The 17,041-nt window shown below is 46.5% G+C and overlaps 1 long non-coding RNA gene across 1 annotated transcript in view; it reads left to right on the forward strand.

The window, feature by feature from the left end:
- Nucleotides 1–868: 868 nt before the first annotated feature.
- The window catches only part of LOC134965490 (uncharacterized), a 53,809-nt gene continuing 37,636 nt past the window's right edge, over nucleotides 869–17,041 (forward strand). The window contains exon 1 of the long non-coding RNA XR_010188396.1: nucleotides 869–1,045. This is a non-coding gene — a long non-coding RNA (uncharacterized LOC134965490). The remainder of the gene's footprint in view (nucleotides 1,046–17,041) is intronic.

Raw genomic sequence — 17,041 nt, forward strand, 5'->3', positions numbered from 1 at the left:
CATAAGGTTATAATTTCATAATTCACATGTATCAGCCACCTAGTTTGTAAGCCGGACACAAAATATTTGCAGCTATATATGACAAACACATAAGGATTGAAATATATATATAGAGAGAGAGAAAGAGAGAGAGAGTTAGAGTTAATATAGGCCCTCATTCCGAGTTGTTCGCTCGCTAGCTGCTTTTAGCAGCATTGCACACGCTAGGCCGCCGCCCTCTGGGAGTGTATCTTAGCTTAGCAGAATAGCGAATGAAAGATTAGCAGAATTGCTACTAAATAATTCTTTGCAGTTTCTGAGTAGCTCCAGACCTACTCACAGATTGCGATCAGCTCAGTCCGTTTAGTTCCTGGTTTGACATCACAAACACGCCCTGCGTTCGGCCAGCCACTCCCCCGTTTCTCCAGACATTCCCGCGTTTTTCCCTGACACGCCTGCGTTTTTTAGCACACTGCCGGAAAACGCACAGTTACCACCCAGAAACGCCCCTTTCCTGTCAATCACATACCGATCAGCAGAGCGACTGAAAAGCGCCGCAGAATCCACAGCAAATCTGATAACTTTTTAGTTAAATAACTAAGCGCATGCACCCTGTGTGCCTTGCGCATGCGCAATTAGCAACAAATCGCAGCATAGCGAAAATCGGCAACTCGGAATGACCCCCATAATATTATTGAAGATTACCTTTTCAATAATTAGCTCCCCAGATATTAATTATACTATAATAAAAGATTCCTCAATACTAGTTAAACTTCTATACAGGAGGACCTGTCGTGTAATGTAGAAGATAATGAGGTCACGTGTTACTGCACTGGGCTTTTATTTTGAAGTGCACTGCAGTGTAGGCTGTTTATTCAGAACACAGGGCTTGCCAGCCTCAAGCCAGCAACAGACAAAGAATTCTGCTGCTGTCCAACTGAATTAGCTCTCGATTCACTATACCCCTATACGTTTTAACCAAAAATCATCAAAACTTCAATCTACAAATTTTACATCTAAAAGTCTTCAATGGATTATATTTTATCTGCATTTTACAACATTCCAGGTAAAGAAAATTATAGAAGCTTTGAATGATGCTGCTTTCTCAGTGACATGTTATTTGTGAACATGCTGCTACTGTAAGTGGGAATTTGTACAGCTTGTTTTGTTTTACAGTATCAGTTTAGTACAGTATTTCCCAATGATTGCAATATTTAGTTGTTTTTGTAATAATGATGGTTTGTGAATTTGCTGACTACGGCACGATTTGTAGCCTGTATGAGGCAACTGCTAATTCATTAGAGACAATAGGGGTCATTCCGAGTTGATCGCTCACTAGCAACTTTTTGCTGTGCTGCGATCAGATTGTCGCCGCCTATGGGGGAGTGTATTTTCGCTTTGCAAATGTGCGAATGCTTTTGCATCCGATGGCACAATTTTTTTTTTAGTAGTTTCTGAGTAGCTCTGGACTTACTCAGCCACTGCGATCACTTCAGTCTTTTTGGTCCCGGAACTGACGTCAGACACCCGCCCAGCAAACGCTTGGACATGCCTGCATTTTTCCAAACACTCCCAGAAAACGGTCAGTTGACACCCACAAACGCCCTATTTCTGTCAATCACCTTGCGATCGGTTGTGCAAATGGCTTCTTCGTTAAATCCATTGACCAGCACCGATGCTCTTTGTACCCGTACGACGCGCCTGTGCATTGCGGTGCATATGCATGCGCAGTTTTGCTGAGATTTAACCTGATCGCAGCACTGCAAAAAGTTGCTAGCGAGCGATCAACTCGGAATGACCCCCAATAGGTACTTTTATAGTGGTTAAGCTAATATCACAAGAATACTTTATTGCAATAGTGGCAGCTATATATTCATTTCACATTTTAGAAATACCTAGAATACAAATAATACCAATTCTTGTATTATTCTACATGTTTATTCTGTCCTACATCTATGCCCTTTTACATAAAAAGTTCTAGAAGATATCTGGGGGGAAATGTAATAGTTTGTGAGAATTAGAAAGTGAGAGATATTGGGATAGTTCTCCTGTTTTTTCAAGGTGGCACTGGCAATCATTTACAGTACATGAAAAAAACAGGTTGATTTTGCCATGTAAATAATTGCCACTTAAAAAACAAAACAGGAAAACTCTCCCAAAATCTCTTACTTTTTGGTTCTCACACCCTATTACATACCCCCCTAGAGTATGTAAATAAAGACACGCTATATATTCAAGTGTGCTGTCAGCAGGGCCGGTTCTAGCCCTTTTTGCGCCACGGGCGGGGAATAGGGGCGTGGCTTCATACAGGGGGCGTGGTCAGTTACGACCCCTGTACAGTAGAGTAGCGCCGCCGAAATGCTGTGCGGTGCGCGATGACGTCATCACGCACAGCAAAGGTCCTCTCCACGAAGGGAAACTAGACGCGTAGCGTAGCATCTAGCTCCCTTCGTGGAGAGGACCTTTGCTGTGCGGTGCGCAATGACGTCATCGCGCACCGCACAGTAAAGGTCCTCTCCATGAAGGGAAACTAGACGCTACGCGTCTAGTTTCCTTCACAGCGGGACACTGCGGGCAGCGGCAGCGGGACACTGCGGGCAGCGGCAGCGGGACACAGCGGGCAGCGGGGGGCACAGCAGTAGCGGATCTTGCCATGGTGCGGCGCCCTCCGGATGACGCCGGCGCCCTCCGGATGATGCCGGCGCCCTCCGGAAGGCGGCGCCCCGGGCAAAAGTCCTGCTTGCCCGTGGCAAGATCTGCTACTGGCTGTCAGCAGCAGCTGATATAAGAATAGATGAGGTCCCCTACTAGAGGTTATACAAATATATATAAAGGATTAACATAACAGCACTGGCTGTAAAGATAACAGGGACGGTTCAGTGGCAAACGCAGGATTTTTAGAGGGGGGTTTCCAAATGTCAGTCCACAATCTCCCACTCTACAGAACGTTTGAGCAAGTGCGGGAATCTGGGGAGCGGCAGAAGAACCTAGTACCGACCCTGGACATTAACGTAAACAGTGGTCTTTTTATACACTGGATACTATATGGAATACATTATTATTTATCACTATAGATGGTCTCTAGTATAGACTGTATCAAACAAAGTGGTCAGGAAAAGGTTAAACATATCATAATAAATTAATTAAGTCACAAACATAATAGGACCAGTACTGCACTTTCTAAGCACACATTCTCCCACCTCGTGGTAAGGCTCCTGTCTCTTCCTCCTGGTAGCTACTTTCTGGTCCAGAGCACTGATGGAGGACTCCAATCCACACACACAGCAAACTTTTAGAAGAAGCTACTACCACTGGGCATGTGCAGTGGTAAACGGGTGATGTGGCGCTAGCTCTAGTAATCATATTATATACCATTGTTATTGTTGCCATAAAGGTGAACCACTTGCCAAGAGGAGGGGGGTTTCCGTGCAACCGGAAACCCCCCCTGCGTTTGCCTATGCGGTTTGTATATAAATGAAGTCAATTTATTAAAACAGTTAAAATACGATAAGTGTAAATAATACCCTTTTTCCACTAGCTCAAAAAACACGGGTAAATGCACGGGCGCGCGCATTTACTAGAGATGTGCACCGGAAATTTTTCGGGTTTTGTGTTTTGGTTTTGGATTCGGTTCCGCGGCCGTGTTTTGGATTCGGACGCGTTTTGGCAAAACCTCCCTGAAATTTTTTTGTCGGATTCGGGTGTGTTTTGGATTCGTTTTTTTTTTACAAAAAACCCTCAAAAACAGCTTAAATCATGGAATTTGGGGGTCATTTTGATCCCATAGTATTATTAACCTCAATAACCATAATTTCCACTCATTTTCAGTCTATTCTGAACACCTCACCCCTCACAATACTATTTTTAGTCCTAGAATTTGCACCGAGGTCGCTGGATGGCTAAGCTAAGCGACACAAGTGGCCGACACAAACACCTGGCCCATCTAGGAGTGGCACTGCAGTGTCAGGCAGGATGGCACTTCAAAAAAATAGTCTCCCAAACAGCACATGATGCAAAGAAAAAAAGAGGCGCACCAAGGTCGCTGTGTGACTAAGCTAAGCGACACAAGTGGCCGACACAAACACCTGGCCCATCTAGGAGTGGCACTGCAGTGTCAGACAGGATGGCACTTCAAACAAATTGTCCCCAAACAGCACATGATGCAAAGAAAAAAAGAGGCGCACCAAGGTCGCTGTGTGACTAAGCTAAGCGACACAAGTGGCCGACACAAACACCTGGCCCATCTAGGAGTGGCACTGCAGTGTCAGACAGGATGGCACTTCAAAAAAATTGTCCCCAAATAGCACATGATGCAAAGAAAAAAAGAGGTGCACCAAGGTTGCTGTGTGACTAAGCTAAGCGACACAAGTGGCCGACACAAACACCTGGCCCATCTAGGAGTGGCACTGCAGTGTCAGACAGGATGGCACTTCAAACAAATTGTCCCCAAACAGCACATGATGCAAAGAAAAAAAGAGGCGCACCAAGGTCGCTGTGTGACTAAGCTAAGCGACACAAGTGGCCGACACAAACACCTGGCCCATCTAGGAGTGGCACTGCAGTGTCAGACAGGATGGCACTTAAAAAAAATAGTCCCCAAACAGCACATGATGCAAAGAAAAATGAAATAAAAAAGAGGTGCAAGATGGAATTGTCCTTGGGCCCTCCCACCCACCCTTATGTTGTATAAACAGGACATGCACACTTTAATGAACCCATCATTTCAGCAACAGGGTCTGCCACATGACTGTGACTGAAATGATTGGTTGGTTTGGGCCCCCACCAAAAAAGCAATCAATCTCTCCTTGCACAAACTGGCTCTACAGAGGCAAGATGTCCACCTCATCATCATCCTCCGATTCCTCACCCCTTTCACTATGTACATCCCCCTCCTCACAGATTATTAATTTGTCCCCACTGGAATCCACCATCTCAGATCCCTGTGTACTTTCTGGAGGCAATTGCTGGTGAATGTCTCCACGGAGGAATTGATTATAATTCATTTTGATGAACATCATCTTCTCCACATTTTCTGGAAGTAACCTCGTACGCCGATTGCTGACAAGGTGAGCGGCTGCACTAAACACTCTTTCGGAGTACACACTGGAGGGAGGGAAACTTAGGTAGAATAAAACCAGTTTGTGCAAGGGCCTCCAAATTGCCTTTTTTTCCTGCCAGTATACGTACGGACTGTCTGACGTGCCTACTTGGATGCGGTCACTCATATAATCCTCCACCATTCTTTCAATGGTGACAGAATCATATGCAGTGACAGTAGACGACATGTCAGTAATCGTTGGCAGGTCCTTCAGTCCGGACCAGATGTCAGCACTCGCTCCAGACTGCTCTGCATCACCGCCAGCGGGTGGGCTCGGAATTCTTAGCCTTTTCCTCGCACCCCCAGTTGCGGGAGAATGTGAAGGAGGAGCTGTTGACGGGTCACGTTCCGCTTGACTTGACAATTTTCTCACCAGCAGGTCTTTGAACCTCTGCAGACTTGTGTCTGCTGGAAAGAGAGATACAACGTAGGTTTTAAATCTAGGATCGAGCACGGTGGCCAAAATGTAGTGCTCTGATTTCAACAGATTGACCACCCGTGAATCCTGGTTAAGCGAATTAAAGGCTCCATCCACAAGTCCCACATGCCTAGCGGAATCACTCTGTTTTATTTCCTCCTTCAATGTCTCCAGCTTCTTCTGCAAAAGCCTGATGAGGGGAATGACCTGACTCAGGCTGGCAGTGTCTGAACTGACTTTACGTGTGGCAAGTTCAAAGGGTTGCAGAACCTTGCACAACGTTGAAATCATTCTCCACTGCGCTTGAGTCAGGTGCATTCCCCCTCCTTTGCCTATATCGTGGGCAGATGTATAGGCTTGAATGGCCTTTTGCTGCTTCTCCATCCTCTGAAGCATATAGAGGGTTGAATTCCACCTCGTTACCACCTCTTGCTTCAGATGATGGCAGGGCAGGTTCAGAACTGTTTGCTGGTGCTCCAGTCTTCGGCACGCGGTGGCTGAATGCCGAAAGTGGCCCGCAATTCTTCGGGCCACCGACAGCATCTCTTGCACGCCCCTGTCGTTTTTTAAATAATTCTGCACCACCAAATTCAATGTATGTGCAAAACATGGGACGTGCTGGAATTTGCCCAAATGTAATGCACGCACAATATTGCTGGCGTTGTCCGATGTCACAAATCCCCAGGAGAGTCCAATTGGGGTAAGCCATTCTGCAATGATGTTCCTCAGTTTCCGTAAGAGGTTGTCAGCTGTGTGCCTCTTATGGAAAGCGGTGATACAAAGCGTAGCCTGCCTAGGAACGAGTTGGCGTTTGCGAGATGCTGCTACTGGTGTCGCTGCTGCTGTTCTTGCTGCGGGAGGCAATACATCTACCCAGTGGGCTGTCACAGTTGTATAGTCCTGAGTCTGCCCTGCTCCACTTGTCCACATGTCCGTGGTTAAGTGGACATTGGGTACAACTGCATTTTTTAGGACACTGGTGACTCTTTTTCTGACGTCTGTGTACATTTTCGGTATCGCCTGCCTAGAGAAATGGAACCTAGAGGGTATTTGGTACCGGGGACACAGTACCTCAATCAAGTCTCTAGTTGCCTGTGAATTAACGGTGGATACCGGACACACGTTTCTCACCACCCAGGCTGACAAGACCTGAGTTATCCGCTTTGCAGCAGGATGACTGCTGTGATATTTCATCTTCCTCGCAAAGGACTGTTGGACAGTCAATTGCTTACTGGAAGTAGTACAAGTGGTCTTCCGACTTCCCCTCTGGGATGACGATCGACTCCCAGCAGCAACAACAGCAGCTCCAGCAGCAGTAAGGGTTACACTCAAGGATGCATTGGAGGAATCCCAGGCAGGAGAGGACTCATCAGACTTGCCAGTGACATGGCCTGCAGGACTATTGGCTTTCCTGTGTAAGGTGGAAATTGACACTGAGGGAGTTGGTGGTGTGGTTTGCAGGAGCTTGGTTACAAGAGGAAGGGATTTAGTGGTCAGTGGACTGCTTCCGCTGTCATCCAAAGTTTTTGAACTTGTCACTGACTTCTGATGAATGCGGTCCAGGTGATGTATAAGGGAGGATGTTCCTAGGTGGTTAACGTCCTTACCCCTACTTATTACAGCTTGACAAAGGCAACACACGGCTTGACACCTGTTGTCCGCATTTGTGTTGAAATAATTCCACACTGAAGAGGTGATTTTTTTTGTATTTTGACCAGGCATGTCAATGGCCATATTCGTCCCACTGACAACAGGTGTCTCCCCGGGTGCCTGACTTAAACAAACCACCTCACCATCAGAATCCTCCTTGTCAATTTCCTCCCCAGCGCCAGCAACACCCATATCCTCATCCTGGTGTACTTCAACAGTGACATCTTCAATTTGACTATCAGGAACTGGACTGCGGGTGCTCCTACCAGCACTTGCAGGGGGCATGCAAATGGTGGAAGGCGCAAGCTCTTCCCGTCCAGTGTTGGGAAGGTCAGGCATCGCAACCGACACAATTGGACTCTCCTTGGGGATTTGTGATTTAGAAGAACGTACAGTTCTTTGCTGTGCTTTTGCCAGCTTAAGTCTTTTTATTTTTCTAGCGAGAGGATGAGTGCTTCCATCCTCATGTGAATCTGAACCACTAGCCATGAACATAGGCCAGGGCCTCAGCCGTTCCTTGCCACTCCGTGTCATAAATGGCATATTGGCAAGTTTACGCTTCTCATCAGATGCTTTCAATTTTGATTTTTGGGTCATTTTACTGAACTTTTGTTTTTTGGATTTTACATGCTCTCTACTATGACATTGGGCATCGGCCTTGGCAGACGACGTTGATGGCATTTCATCGTCTCGGCCATGACTAGTGGCAGCAGCTTCAGCACGAGGTGGAAGTGGATCTTGATCTTTCCCTATTTTAACCTCCACATTTTTGTTCTCCATTTTTTAATGTGTGGAATTATATGCCAGTATCAATAGCAATGGCCTACTACTATATATACTGCGCACAACTGAAATGCACCACAGGTATGGATGGATAGTATACTTGACGACACAGAGGTAGGTAGAGCAGTGGCCTTCCGTACCGTACTGCTATATATACTGGTGGTCACTGTCAGCAAACTGCAAAACTAAAATGCACCACAGGTATAGAATCTAGATGGATAGTATACTTGACGACACAGAGGTAGGTAGAGCAGTGGCCTTCCGTACCGTACTGCTATATATACTGGTGGTCACTGTCAGCAAACTGCAAAACTAAAATGCACCACAGGTATAGAATCTAGATGGATAGTATACTTGACGACACAGAGGTAGGTAGAGCAGTGGCCTACTGTACCGTACTGCTATATATTATATACTGGTGGTCAGCAAACTGTGCAAAACTTAAATGCACCACAGGTATGGATGGATAGTATACTTGACGACACAGAGGTAGGTAGAGCAGTGGCTTACTGTACCGTACTGCTATATATTATATACTGGTGGTCAGCAAACTGTGCAAAACTTAAATGCACCACAGGTATGGATGGATAGTATACTTGACGACACAGAGGTAGGTAGAGCAGTGGCCTACTGTACCGTACTGCTATATATTATATACTGGTGGTCAGCAAACTGTGCAAAACTGAAATGCACCACAGGTATGGATGGATAGTATACTTGACGCAGGGGCGGATTGGGAACAAAAAGCGGCCCTGGAAAAATTTGTACTAGTGGCCCCACATGGGCAGCACCAGAGGTGTAAGGTCTAGCCATGGGCCATAGCAGCAGCACCCTCCCCCCAATACTTTCCAGATAGTGGGCATGTCCAGCATCAAGGGGGAAGTTAAAAAGAAATAAAATTAAATATTATGAGCACATTATATGATACACCTTCAGAATTTAGGAAATTATATCATTCTTTAGAAAGATATATTTTCTTGCTTATTACACCAACCGTATCCCAATCACTATTCACTCAATCTTATATGTCAGCCAAGCAGGCAGACAGAGCATACACTAGATCATCTGCAATCACAGGCTAAGTGGCAAAGTAATTTACATATATGCAAATTATTTTGCATCTTATTCATTATGTCTAAAAAAAGGACCACATGTCCTCAAACAAAACGTTTTTCATGCAGAGAACGTATAATACTGGTGGTCACTGGTCAGCAAAACTCTGCACTGTACTCCTCCTATATAATACTGCTGGTCCCCAGTCCCCACAATAAAGCAGTGTGAGCACAGATATATGCAGCACACTGAGCACATATATGGAGCGTTTTTCAGGCAGACAACGTATACTGGTGGTCACTGGTCAGCAAAACTCTGCACTGTACTCCTCCTATATAATACTGCTGGTCCCCAGTCCCCACAATAAAGCAGTGTGAGCACAGATATATGCAGCACACTGAGCACAGATATGGAGCGTTTTTCAGGCAGACAACTTATACTGGTGGTCACTGGTCAGCAAAACTCTGCACTGTACTCCTCCTATATAATACTACTGGTCCCCAGTCCCCACAATAAAGCAGTGTGAGCACAGATATGTGCAGCACACTGAGCACAGATATGGAGTGTTTTTCAGGCAGACAACGTATACTGGTGGTCACTGGTAAGCAAAACTCTGCACTGTACTCCTCCTATATAATACAGCTGCTCCCCAGTCCCCACAACTAAGCAATAAGCACAAATATTTGCAGCACACTGAGCACAGATATGGAGCGTTTTTCAGGCAGACAACGTATACTGGTGGTCACTGGTCAGCAAAACTCTGCACTGTACTCCTCCTATATAATACTGCTGGTCCCCAGTCCCCACAATAAAGCAATTAGCACACTACCGCAACATTAATAAACGGAGAGGACGCCAGCCACGTCCTCTCCCTAACATTTCCAATGCACGAGTGAAAATGGCGGCGACGCGCAGCTCCTTATATAGAATACGAATTTCGCGAAAATCCGACAGCGGGATGATGACGTTCGGGCGCGCTCGGATTAACCGAGCCATACGGGAGAATCCGAGTATGCCTCGGACCCGTGTAAAATGGGTGAAGTTCGGGGGGGTTCGGTTTCCGAGGAACCGAACCCGCTCATCACTAGCATTTACCCGTGTTTTTTGCTAGTGGAAACGGCTCCCTCAGGAATATCCCGGATCAAGTGACCCTGGAATCCTACCCGGGTAGCTACAGTACCTGGGTAGGACACGGGAATGATCCGGGTAAGGCGTAGTGTAAACGGAAGCCATGTCGATGCGACATGGCCCCCATTTATACTGTATGGAAGGGCGGTGCTGGGAGATCATGTGATCTCCCAGCGCCGCCCCTGCCGTGTCACCAGCAGCGTCACCAACCCAGCAATATGCCGGGATGGTGACTGCTGATGGGAAAGGGGCCGATGCGGGTCGCAGCCGGGTAGCACCCATGTAAGGCTCCCGGCTGCGACCCGCATCGTAGATGGAAAATGGGTATAGCATAGTTAGAGCAACATTGTTTTATGAGCACTTTTCAGTGATAATTAATACCGCTGGATTTCCTGTGTTTAAATCTATGTGCTTGGCTAGGGCACTCTCCAACAAAGTAATATCACTTTAGTATGCAGCATTTACCGGGATGTATTTATGTGACCGGCGGTCAGGAGACTGCCGGTCACAATACCGACGGCTACATTCCACACCCTCTAGATCCCGACAGTCGGCAGTCCTCATAGGATTTCCTCCTTTGGCAATATAGGGATCCCAGGGGGTATAATAGCGGTGGGGATGAGCGCTCTTGCTGCACTCGCCACGCTGTGGCCTTGATGGCGAGCTGCGCTCGCCACAGGTTCTATTCCCACTCTATGAGTGTCATGGACACCCATGAGTTGGAATAGTCCCTGTTAGTCGACATGCCGACTGTCGGGATCTAGAGGCCTAGCCAAGCAAATTAATTTAAACACAGGAAATCCAGCGTTATTATCATTGAAAAGTGCTCATAAAACAATGTGGTTCTAATTGTGTTATTTACACTTATCGTATTTTAACTGTTTTAATTAATTGACTTCATTTATATACAAACCGTCCCTGTTATCTTTACAGCCAGCGCTGATAATCATTTGTACAGTATCTAAAGTATGTAATGGGTGATATACATACTAAATATACAAATGTGTTTGAGCGTAATCATTTTCATGAACATCAGTCTGTGTATTGCTGAAGTTACTTAGTTATTTACTAAATATAAAAATAGAATAAGCCTTATGTTAATAAAATGACACAAACAGAACATTCATATTGTTATTTTCTTTGGTTTGACAGATAAAAGTGTTTATGTTCTTTTTTTCTTATGTGCCCTTTATGTTTAGTGAGTAACCAAGAAACTATAGTACATCTGTGGGGCAGATGTATTATCCTGGAGAAGCCATAAGGAAGTGATAAACCAGTGATAAATGCAAGGTGATAAACACACCAGCCAATCAACTCCTAACTGTTAATTTACATATTGGAGATGATTGGCTGGTGCATTTATCTCCTTGCATTTATCACTGGTTTATCACTTCCTTATGCCTTCTCCAGGTTAATACATCTGCCCCAATGTTGCAAAAACATATGTTCAAATAGTTAACTGAAAATATAGCCATTTCCCTATTCTTACTTTAAGCTGGCCACTCCATATGCTTGGCCTGACTTACTGTAAATGAGATAAAGTACCAACCACACAGCTCCTGTCATTTTTCAAACAATTTGGGGCAGATGTATTAACCTGGAGACGGCATAAGGAAGTGATAAACCAGTGATATGTGCAAGGTGATAAAAGCACCAGCCAATCAAATCCTAAATGTTAATTTACATATCGGAGCTGATTGGCTGGTGCCTTTATCACCTTGCACATATCACTGGTTTATCACTTCCTTATGCCTTCTCCAGCTTAATACATCTGCCCCACAGCCTGTAACATGACAGAAAGTAGCTGATTGGATGGTACTTTATCTCTCTCCACTTATCACTGTCCAAGGCTTAGTACATCTGCCGCATATTACCACAGCTGGATAGGGATTGCATGCCCAGTAAGATTTGGTCCCAGCCCACATTGATCTGTTTATGCCCATGCACGTGACAGTTCACTTAAATCTACTAGTCTAATAAGCTACCTGTCGGCACCTGTAGCGTTAATGGGTTATCTTGAATGATGCAATCAGGTATATAAAAACTGCTGACATTTTTTGGCTAAACTGGTTGAATATTCTTTGCATCACACAACTATGACTGCTGTGACATTATTAAGGCTTAAATTGACAGCAGTATGATTAGAAGTGGTACAGCATCCGAGAGCAATAGTTACTAAAATCCTATGACCTCAATGGGGACAGGGGCGGATTGGGATCAAAAACCAGCCCAGGAAATTTATGGAAGCAGCCCTAATAGGGGTTTGAGGGGGTTGAGTCTGTCAAGTGGGAGGGATTACTGCTCAGAAGGGCAGCATACATGAATGTATGTAAAATGCGCGCCGCAGGCGTGCCGCAAATTTTTAGGGGTGTGGCTTAGTGGGGAAGGGGTGTGGCCACATAATAGCTCCGCTCACGGCAGCCGGCCAGCATAGGAGTATGACGGTGGCCACTGAGGGACGTCCGGACCAGCCAAACGGAATCTGGTCCGGCGTCCCGGCGTCCCAATCTGCCGCTGAATGGGGATGCAGTCAAGATGCCTGCCGTCGGTATCCCGGCAGTTGGAATGCCGATGCTAGAATCCCGCCGCAAAGTGTATAGCAAAGTGTGTAGTTCAGTCTTAAGTATTTCTTTTCATGTATTTATTTGGATGAATTATATGGGAAAGAATATAAAATAGGATTTTAATACCTACCGGTAAATCCTTTTCTCTTAGTCCGTAGAGGATGCTGGGGTCACATCGAGAACCATGGGGTATAGACAGGATCTGCAGGAGACATGGGCACTTTAAGACTTTCAAATGGTGTGACCTGGCTCCTCCCTCTATGCCCCTCCTCCAGACTCCAGTTTAAGGAACTGTGCCCAGGGAGATGGACATTTCGAGAAAAGGATTTATTGTTAAACCAATGTGAGCATCTTACCAGCTCACACCTCCAGCATGCCGCAGAACGTGGCATTCAACAGAACACAAGCCAACGGCATGAAGAATTTGCAGCAATATGCTGACAAAAAATCGTAACACAACCTGTGTGTAACCACAGGTAATAACTGCAGATACAGTACGCACTGGGACGGGCGCCCAGCATCCTCTACGGACTAAGAAAAAAGGATTTACCGGTAGGTATTAAAATCCTATTTTCTCATACGTCCTAGAGGATGCTGGGGACTCCAAAAGGACCATGGGGTCTATACCAAGGCTCCAGACCGGGCGGGAGAGTGCGGATGACTCTGCAGCACAGATTGACCAAACATGAGGTCCTCATTAGCCAGGTGTTAGGCGCCGGGGTCCGCTCGTCGGTGCGGCCCGGCGCCTAGCAACCAGGGACGCCGAACACGGACAGCCGCCGGCTCCCTGGCAACGCTGGACGCCGGGCGCGCTGAGCCGCACGGACCCTAGCAACGGGGACGCCACTGGCGGACCGTGTTCCCCGTTGCTAGGTTTTAAGAGTTAATGTATTCTCCTGCTCTCTGGCCATGCAGCAAGGCAGCTGCACAGCATTTATTCTAATCAGCCTTTTGGCAGCTGATTGGAGGACTCCTTGTTAAATACACTCCCAGGGCTTCTCACAGACGCCGGTAATAGCTTCCTGCATGCTGTTTCTGTTTGCTGAGAGTCTGTTCCAGTCTTGCTGTATCCGGTCATTCCAGTATTCGGAAGTCCTGAACTCGGAAGTTTGTCATCTTATTCCTGGAGTCCTGACTAATCACCATATAACATCCAGTGGTGTTCGTGAGTCGCGGCCTTGCCGTGTGTTGCGGCTTGTCCGCTTTATAATTTATTATTTGTGTTTTGGAGCATTCTGCGGAGGGTTCCGCTTCCACAGGTATCCGGCGGTGCTGGGTAGGAGTATTGGACAAGTGGATTTTGGTTGTCCTTTTCCCTGGCGGGTTTCCGCACATACTTCTGTTTTTGTTAGTTAGCTTGTTGCCCCTGGCCTGTTGTCAGTCAGAGGTCCTCTTGTTATCATCCTGCCTCGGATTTCCCTTTGTCTCTCACTAAGACCGGGGGGCACCGGAGTTGGGCAGACATAATCCGCCCTTCAAACGTGGCTGCCAGGGGCTCAAGAAACCATAGTCTCGCAGGGGATTTCCGATAGCACGGGTGAGACAATAGAGTTAGGGCGCCAGGGGCAACTAGTCTTCCCTGCTCCCGTTACCTGCATTCCATTCCAGCGCTCTGGTCCTTGTCATAAAATCTCCTCCGGTCAGGAGTGCTGGAATCATAACATTATTACCGGCCATACCAAAACTTAAAATTAAAACGGAGTTTAATTTTTATTCAGTTTTTTGTAAGAAATTGTCGGCCTCATGAATCCAACAGGGTTAGGACCAAATCCTGGTCAGCTCTTAGTCAGTCAGATTCAAGAACTTACTCAGATGGTTCAGGATCTTTCCCTTCGGGTGAAGTCGCAGGAAGATCTTTTACGAACTTCCCCGAGGGTAGTTCCTGAACCAAAAATGCATTTGCCTGACCGTTTTTCTGGGGATAGAAAAGAGTTTTTTAATTTTAAAGAATCCTGTAAACTTTATTTTCGTTTAAGACCGATCTCCTCGGGTACTGAATCTCAGCGGGTCGGGATTATTATTTCTTTGCTCCAGGGGGATCCCCAGACTTGGGCATTTGGTTTAAAAGCAGATGATCCGGTGTTGCTGTCAGTAGACGCTTTTTTTGGGTCTTTAGGACTGTTATATGACGACCCTGATAGAGAGGCATCCGCTGAAGGTCAGTTGCGCGCTCTCAGACAGGGTAGGAATCCCGCAGAGGTTTATTGTACGGAGTTTCGCCGGTGGTCGAACGACTGTGGCTGGAATGACCCAGCCCTGCGCAGTCAGTTTCGCCTCGGCTTATCAGAATCAATTAAAGACAGTCTCCTCCAGTATCCCGCTCCTGAGACTCTCGATAAACTCATGGAGCTTTCTATTAAGATTGATCGTCGTCTCAGAGAGCGGAAGGCTGAAAAAGGAGCATCGGTCAGGTCATCTCCGTGTGTATATTCCATCCCTGAGGACATAGAGGAGCCCATGCAGATGGGTCTCTCCCGGTTGTCTCATGAAGAGAGAGCCAGAAGGCAAAACTCTGGTCTTTGTTTGTACTGTGGGGGTAAGGGACATTTTGCTCGTAATTGTCCGAATAAGTCGGGAAACGCCTTGACCAGGTGAATTGTGAGGGGGTTCACCTAGGTCTGCAGCTTATCTCCTCGCATAACTCCCTTTTAGTCCCAGCTAAGGTTACCTTTGGCAGCCTCAGTTCCTCGGTGTCGGCTTTTGTCGACAGTGGAGCCGCAGGAAACTTTATGGATTTAACTTGGGCCAAGGCCTTATGCATTCCTCAGTTATTTTTGGGTAGGAGTGTCACCATGCATGGTCTAGATGGGAGTCCACTGTCCAATGGGGTTATTTACCTCTGTACACCCCCTGTACTACTTACGGTAGGAGCTCTTCATTCTGAAAAGATCGAGTTCTTCCTTACCCATTGCCCAGCAGTTCCAGTGGTTCTGGGTCACCCTTGGCTGGCCTTTCACAATCCCACCATTGATTGGCGGTCAGGGGAGATTTCTCAATGGGGTGCCTTCTGTGATAAGGAATGTATTTCGTTTCCAGTCAGAATAGCTGCTGCAATTCCTGAACTCATTCCCGTGGAGTACCAGGAATTTGCTGATCTGTTCTCCAAGGGCAATGCAGACCTTCTGCCTCCCCATCGGCCTTATGATTGCGCCATTGAGCTAATTCCTGGTGCCGCATTGCCAAAGGGAAGGTTATATGCTTTATCCGGGCCAGAAACTGCGGCCATGAATGACTATGTTAAAGAGAGCCTAGGGAAAGGATTTATTAGGTCATCTAAATCTCCTTTAAGTGCAGGCTTCTTCTTTGTGGAGAAAAAGGATGGCTCACTCAGACCTTGCATTGACTATAGAGCCTTAAATAAAATCTCAGTTAAAAATACTTATCCTCTGCCGCTGATTTCTGTCCTCTTTGATCAGCTGCGTTCGGCTGTGATTTTCTCCAAAATCGATCTAAGAGGAGCGTATAACCTCATCCGAATCAGGTCCGGAGATGAGTGGAAGACAGCCTTCAGTACTCAGTCGGGTCACTACGAGTACCTAGTGATGCCGTTCGGCTTGTCTAACGCTCCAGCAGTTTTCCAGGACCTCATTAACGATGTGCTCCGTGACTTCCTAGGGAAATTCGTGGTCGTTTACTTAGACGACATCCTGATTTATTCTGACTCTATTGAACAACATGTTACCCAGGTGCGTCAGGTTCTTCAAAAGTTACGTGAGAATCATCTATATGCCAAACTGGAGAAATGCGAGTTTCATGTCACGGAGGTATCTTTTTTAGGATACATAATTTCCCCTCGGGGATTTTTCATGGAACCAAAGAAGCTTCAGGCCATCCTTAGTTGGGCGCAACCCACCAATTTAAAAGCAATTCAGCGCTTTTTAGGGTTTGCGAATTATTACAGGAGGTTCATTCATTCCTTCTCCGACCTGGTTGCTCCCATTGTGGCCCTGACAAAGAAAGGAGCGGATCCTACCAACTGGTCGCGTGAAGCGGAATTGTCCTTTCGGGCCTTGAAACAAGCTTTTGTCTCGGCTCCAGTCCTTAGACATCCCAATCCAGGATTGCCCTTCGTGGTGGAGGTTGATGCCTCGGAGGTTGGAGTAGGGGCTATACTATCTCAAAAGGATCCAGAGTCTCAGGAACTACATCCTTGTGCCTTTATGTCTAGGAAATTCTCCTCCGCTGAATCCAACTATGACGTTGGTAACCGGGAACTACTGGCAATAAAATGGGCTTTCAAGGAGTGGAGGCATTGGCTGGAGGGAGCAACACATACCATTTCAGTATTGACTGACCATAAGAATCTGCAATACATCGAATCAGCTAAGCGGCTGAATGCCCGGCAGGCTCGTTGGGCTTTGTTCTTTA

This window comes from Pseudophryne corroboree, chromosome 10 (genome assembly GCF_028390025.1).
Source record: "Pseudophryne corroboree isolate aPseCor3 chromosome 10, aPseCor3.hap2, whole genome shotgun sequence".
Taxonomy (NCBI): domain Eukaryota; kingdom Metazoa; phylum Chordata; class Amphibia; order Anura; family Myobatrachidae; genus Pseudophryne; species Pseudophryne corroboree.